Source organism: Notothenia coriiceps, unplaced genomic scaffold (assembly GCF_000735185.1).
Source record: "Notothenia coriiceps isolate Sejong01 unplaced genomic scaffold, NC01 NC01_scaffold00024668, whole genome shotgun sequence".
In the NCBI taxonomy this organism is placed as follows: Eukaryota; Metazoa; Chordata; class Actinopteri; order Perciformes; family Nototheniidae; genus Notothenia; species Notothenia coriiceps.
The window spans coordinates 532,383-539,303 of record NW_011357369.1 but is presented as its reverse complement, the minus strand read 5'-3'; the positions used below and the strand labels follow the sequence as shown (position 1 = coordinate 539,303).

Below are 6,921 nucleotides of genomic sequence, written 5' to 3'. Positions count from 1 at the left end.
TTGGATGGCTTTTGTGCTGCAGGTAAAACCCTGCTTGTCAATGGGTTTCATTTGAGCTCACCTTGACCAGGTGGAGACCTTGTAGTTTTTACTAGGGGCCCCCTGAATGGAAATAAACAGGACCCCCTCATTTTGTTGTTCAGGTTAATGTGAGTATTTATGGGGGGCACAGGGGGCTTCAGGTAAAATGAACCCTAAAGATTGCTCAGAGAATGGAAACTTGACTTCAGCATTCAGGGAAATGGCGTACTGGCGCTGTTGATCTGTCCTTTTCAGTTCATGGCTGCAGGTCTCAGTGATGCACAGCTACTCGACCCGCGCGCACACACACACACACACACACACACACACACACACACACACACACACACACACACACACACACACACACACACTACGGTATAACCCATCCCTATGCTTCCTTACTACATCATAGCAGTGGCAGCTTGACCTCCTTGATTTATCCGGATTCCTGTAGAGGGCAGAAATATAACAGTGAGCCACTGTATTTCACCGGCATTGGTTCCAATATCGCACAGACTCATTCCCCCACTTTGACAGAGGCAAGATGGCTGCTTTCACAAGAGGGTGTTTCTCTTTTTTATTTAAACCCCGGTCTCAGCCCATTCGTTTAGTCCCTGCTATAGCTATGAAACATTTTGAGTACCATCGTATATCAGTCATGGTACCACAAATCAAGCCACAGGAAACCTTGCTATTATTTTTGTGCAGTGTAAATGTGTATACTGCTTATGAAACAAAGCAACACGGTTATAGGTGGGCGCCTACTGGAAAGCACATATCAAACTGTGTTGTTACTTCTACTTTTGTTGCTTAGTTTACTGTTTGATTGGATTTCTTGTACATTTCTAGAGATCCCATACTCTTTACCCTATAAAAACATAAAGGCAGACTTGTCTTCTGGCATTTTGAAAAGGAATATATTGCCTATTTCCTGGGCTTTTCTGTACGTAAAGATTCAGCATATACATATACATCCCTATTTAGGTGGAACATTTTAAAGTGGATAAAAAAAGTCTTAAGAAATATTTTCATATTGAGAGTGCTGTGTAAAAGAATCACAATAATAAATATGTGTTCAATTGGTTTTGTTTTCTGTTTCCCTTCCTTTATTTTCCTTTGCTCTTTTTTCATTCGCGCAGTTAATTAGGAATTGGACACATATGGTTCAATTCATTTAGCTAATTAGAACCTCTAAATGGTTACGGCGAGACACTATCGCTCCTCACTTTCTCTTCATCTGTCTTTCTATTTCCTTACATTTTCCCCCCTCAGACCTCTTTTTCCCCCCCTGCCCTCCTCCCTTCCATTGTATTGACGCCCTGGGACCCCATCTGGGCCCTTTGGAGGCGTGAAATGCACAGTAATTATTAGTAATCATCACACACCATCAGAAACGGATCCTAGTGCTGTAATTACATGATAAATGTCTGCCTAACACATGCCCTCTATTTAGCAGCCCCCTGGAGACCGTGGATAATAGACAGCTAACAGGGATCCGCAGAATGGGCCTTTCAGCGCTGGCCGAGGCTCATTGTCTACGCGCCAATACACCCTCGCCCCCCGTTTGGCAACAACGCAGACCCCGATCAATCCCCTGCACTGCCCCCCACCAGCAGCCTTCTCACCCCTCCCCATACACACACATATCTCTTGTCAATGCTAAGTAGACAGCAACGTCAATCATTGGCAGTACACTGCATTGCTAATGGCCTCCAAACAATTTCACAGGAGAGAAAAGAGTTTTGTTCAGCCATTCATCATGTAATGGTGACTTGGTTTAATGCTGCTGCCTCTGACCCCTGAGCAAAATGTGATAATTGGCATTATTATCATCAGCATGTCTTTTGTTGCTTTTTCCTTTATCGTTCTGATCAGAATGCAGTTTTTGATTGTGTTCTGCTGTCACCTACCCAAGTGGTTTTACACTGCAGACTGAACCCAATGAGGTATGACATGCTTTATCTTCATACCTTTTTGGATTGCAAAGGATTGTATAACTATTTTAAAAAATGTTATTATTACTACTATTATTTATTTTAATGTACACTCACAAGATTTACAAGTATATTTTACCAGTAGATTGATAATGACTGCTTTCAATGCATTAAATAACAAAGATAGTTGAACTTGATTATTTTTTTATGGGGACAGGTGTTCACACTTAAAATTTAAGTTACAAATGTATTTAACATGTGGAGCAATTTCTTTTTTAAATCAACATACAGCACATATCCTATATTCCAAGTTTAACAAGTTTAACGCCATTACTTTTAGCCGTTTAGCAAATGTAACATACGCCTAAGTTCAGCATGCAAAGTCACACAGGGTGTCCGCGGGGTCTTAAAAAGTATTAAAAGTTGATAAATCAATTTAGCATAAATGAAGGCTATTAAAAAGTATTAAACAGCATTTTCCAAGGTATTACATTTTGTAGCTTGTTTTCAATAAGTATATCAATTGTCCAAAGAGGTTGTATTCTACAGTCTGCCTAAATGTAATCATGGCGTAGGTGTGTAGTGTGATTCTGTGTAGTTTATTTATGGCATCCCGTTGGATTTGACATCATCTGAACAGGACATCTCACGCTCACTGCTTGATAGCGTGCGAAGGTCCGTTTACGCCGGTTGTTCAACAACATCGTTATGGGGAAATGCAAGTTTGCGTCCAAATGGTTGGAAGATAAGGAGGAAGGACAATCAATACTGTATATAGTCAATGTGAGGTAAAGTGTGTCGCCAATGTAACCGGTTAAAACTCCAAGTGTTTATGAGGTCTTAAAATGTATGGAAAGGGTCTTTTAAAAAGGTCTTAAAAGGTATTACATTTGACTTCAGGATTCCTGCATATACCCTGTCACAGGCTTTTTTTTGTTTGGTGTGACACTGAAAGCACAGCCAAAGCTGAATGTCACAGAAAGGAGGATACAAGGGAGGGGATGTCAACTCTGACTATAATGAGACTCTGAACCACTGTTTTTAATGCAAATAAGGCCTAGGTGTGTCAATATACATGTGCACAGCTACTTTCAACGCTTGTATCCTTTTTTTTTCATTGAGCACTTCTTTATTACCGGTATGTGACAACAGTGATGGAGGTCATCTCAGTTTGAATCTACATATGGACTGATCAGATATCCATGCAAAGAAGGATGCTCTTATCTCAAAGCATATTGTGAAATGAGGAATAGAGTTTTTGAACAACAAGGGGAATTTGCCTGAGATTTGCCTAGCTGACGCCAAACAACGGTCAACTCTATGGGGACATTTTATATATTAGCCAGGCGGGCCCACAAGCATGTTGGCTGTTAAACAAATTTTATTTATACTGTATTACACCTTGTTAAAATATTAACAGTAATTGCTTTAGATGTTGGCATACTTGCTGTTTATTTCTTGTTCCTGTTCATTCATGAATACATAAAATAACCGATTTACTGCCCTTCGGTTGCCAGTTGGTACTATGGAAAGCCCAAACTACCCGTTTACCTGAAATGACAGTTACAGAGAGAGAGTTGTGAATTTAATAAGACAAAGGCAGTTTGAGATTAAACTGCAACTATAGTTTACCTGCATCAAAAGTAACTGATGTTCGTAATATGTCAAATACATTTGATTCTGACAATACTTAATTTTACCTCCAGATGGCAACAATTGTCCTTTTTTCCTTTTTTTGTAATAACTTCAGGAACCAAAGCAAAAAACTGTCCTTTGTTTTAAAAATATTAATACATGTATTTAATCGATGCTGCAAAGAGATTAATGTGTTCCAATCTGTTGATCAGTATGTATCCTTTCATTAGTTGAGTCTTTATAATCTTAAGCTTATTGACCACCATTGCCATGCCAAGACCACACACAAGCACACAGAAACTACAAATGCATCAGTTCTGCCTCGACACAAAACCAAAAGCAGACATTGAATGAATAGCAGCGCAATCTCAAGCAGAGTCTGACAACAACAGACATATCAACTATCTCCTAATTGATACAGCTAGGCGGTCAGTCCGTCACTTAATGAATTGCTAATAGCCCTCAGCAATGCTGTGAGTGACAGGGGCCGAGCATTCCACCTGGTGGAGCCTGCCTGGGGACCGCAGTGGATGGGGATGCTTCTCATTAATGGGGGCGGGCAATTGTTCAGTCTTGTGTGGAGAGGCCTCTTGCACATGGAGGCCACGCTTCTCCCTCAGATAGCCCCCATAGCCTCAGACAGCCGAGTATCACAGAGTCACCGATAATGAAGACGTGATCAAAGAGATGAAGCATTCCAGCGGGCCTGGCCGAGCAACCGAACAGGACGAGGCAGAAAGGCAGAGAGAGAGACTGACAGCAAGACAAGGAGAGAAAGGAATAGATGGGATGAGGGGGCGATATGGAGAAAGGGGTGATAGTCCACTCTGCATAGCAATGCTGCAATTAGAGAGTTTGTGAAGCATAGTTCGGCTGCAAAAGAAACTCATTGATCTGCAAGCATGGCCATCAACACTGAGAAAGTGCTCGACAAAATGGGCTGGTGTGCGATGGTCAATTAAACTATTTTAATGGTTAAAAACTGGGCCAACGTGAATAAAGAAATTGATGTTACCTTTATCATATATGTATTTATATAATATATACAATATTTCTATATATTTTTGTTATACTGTATCTGCAGCAGTCAAATGTGACTAAGAGTATCTCCATAGTTTGGTTCCAGCTAACGCAACCTGTACAAAAATGTTGTTCATGTTAAAAACAGCAAAAAACTTGATCTGTTTAAATAAAGTGACACTTTTGAAAACACCTAAGAATAAAAGTCATAGAACGAATTATGGTTAGAAGTAGAGGTACATATGCTACTCATTCATTCGCTGCACTTGCCACAAGCAGCAGCGTTATTTATCTTAATGCATATAACTGCGAGCCCTTCAACTGACCCATAATTTGCTACTAATAACTGCTGTGGGTGGAGTGATTATAGCTTTTCATTAGTGCCAGCAGCTTTTACTAGTGCTACCCCAGCTAAAGGGCCCTTGCTGTAATTGTTAGCCATTATAAATATAGTACGTGGAAAGTATAGGGGGGCCGATGACGCCTCTTTGTTAACTGCCGGTGATTGAGCAATTAAACTTTGGCAACTTAATTACCTCTTCACAACAACATGGCTATGAGGCATTAAGACTGGCGTTATGGTAAACATTGCTGTCAGAGCGACGGCCTTGAACTGGGTGATGCATGAGTCTGAGTTTATCACCAGCTGCTACCAGAAATAAACAAAGCACATAATGTCAGGTGTAAATTAACAACGTTTTTTTTGTAAAATCGTTCATTTAATTATGTAAAAAAAAATAAAAATGTTAATAATTACTTTTAGAATACTAAGTGTATATGATAGTAATCTATGTAGAATGGGAGTAGTGGTATTTCTTTTTGTATTACTACTGTTATTATAATATTGATATGACTGACCACCAGGCTCTTAGTTAATTGTGTACTTAATGTAACTTATTGTAGAATCCATAGAGGAAAATCGGACCCCACAAGCACTGCCTCTGCTAGCTCTCAGTACAGAAAGGCTAACAGATGTTGCAGAGAGCAAAACAAAAACCACCAGAATAAAAACCAACATTCATTCGTCAGGCCAAGTAGGAATCACACTATGCAAGCTCCTCATTAAGTGGCATTAAAACTGTGAAGGTCTATAATTATCGAATAAATCCTTTCCCACATGAATGAATTCATCTGCGTGCCATAATTCTTCCCCACACAGAGCAGCTCTGGCGGTGAATGAGTCTTTTGTGCACCACTGTGGGAAGGCTTTTGTGAAATTACACCTCTGCATAATGATGCTAATCATAAATTAGCATTTCAAGATGGAGCAGCATGTTTGTGTGTGTGTTTGCTTGTGAGTGTGTGCATGTATAGAAATTGACAAAGTAAATATAAGCAATCTAATTTTAATAGTTTATCACCAGTTCACTACATTTCAGAGTATTTGAAGACATATTCAAATGTCCTTTTTTCCCCTTTTTTTTGCAGTTGTATACCAAAATCAATGACTATAATTTGTTGTGAAATTTAAAGAATGTATCTGATGTGAAACCTTAAATATGACTCATGGTTTGTTTCAATGTTATTTTCCCTCAGGCAGCTGCAGGCCACCGAGGATACACTGCAGATTGTGAGAGAAGTTGAACCCAAGACTGACCTCTCTGCTTGAAAGTAAGTTTCATCCCTTCAAATCTTTTCCATTCCTGTTTGCTTTTTCATTCTCCTCTATAACTATAAATCTCTCATTTCCGCCTTTTTATTTTCTTAAAACTGCTGCAAAAATTGAGAAATAAGCCAGTGCACACTGCAACACAGGCGAACATAAAATCAACACAAAACACAGGCATTGTGAACGCTAATAGAAGCCACATGACGGTGATATTAGATTCAAGTTTCTATTCATTGACTGAGAGTAGCAGGTGTGTGTTTCATTACCCACCAAAGAAAACACGACTCCACTGTGGGCTTCTTAATGTAGGGGCTTGACCAACTAATGAAAGCAGACAAAGAGAGCGATCTAGAGGCAGCGCCCACTCTGCGCCTCACACACACTTAGCACCAAGCTGGAACCTTTGCCAATTAGGACCTGTTTGTTTGATGTGACAATTAACAAGGAGGCGCTCGTTCATTAATCCCAATATGGCTTCGCTCTGCTCATTACTACGATGTCCACCTTTGTTACAGACATCCGTATTTTTAAGGAAAGGGACACGTGTGGATGCTATTTATCATTAGTTTGCCTTCTGGTAGATGTTGTGGTTGTGTGTTTTATTAATATGAAATAGTTTACTTCCTCTAAATAAGTGAATAATTGAATATAAGTCCTGAAATATATGTAAATAGGCCTGTTGGAGTCGTTAAGAGGGAC

General features: G+C 39.8%; 1 long non-coding RNA gene across 1 annotated transcript in view; it reads left to right on the top strand.

The window, feature by feature from the left end:
- The window catches only part of LOC104955505 (uncharacterized), a 22,155-nt gene extending 15,930 nt beyond the window's left edge, over positions 1-6,225 (top strand). The window contains exon 3 of the long non-coding RNA XR_799458.1: positions 6,150-6,225. This is a non-coding gene — a long non-coding RNA (uncharacterized lncRNA). The remainder of the gene's footprint in view (positions 1-6,149) is intronic.
- The last annotated feature ends 696 nt before the right edge of the window (positions 6,226-6,921 follow it).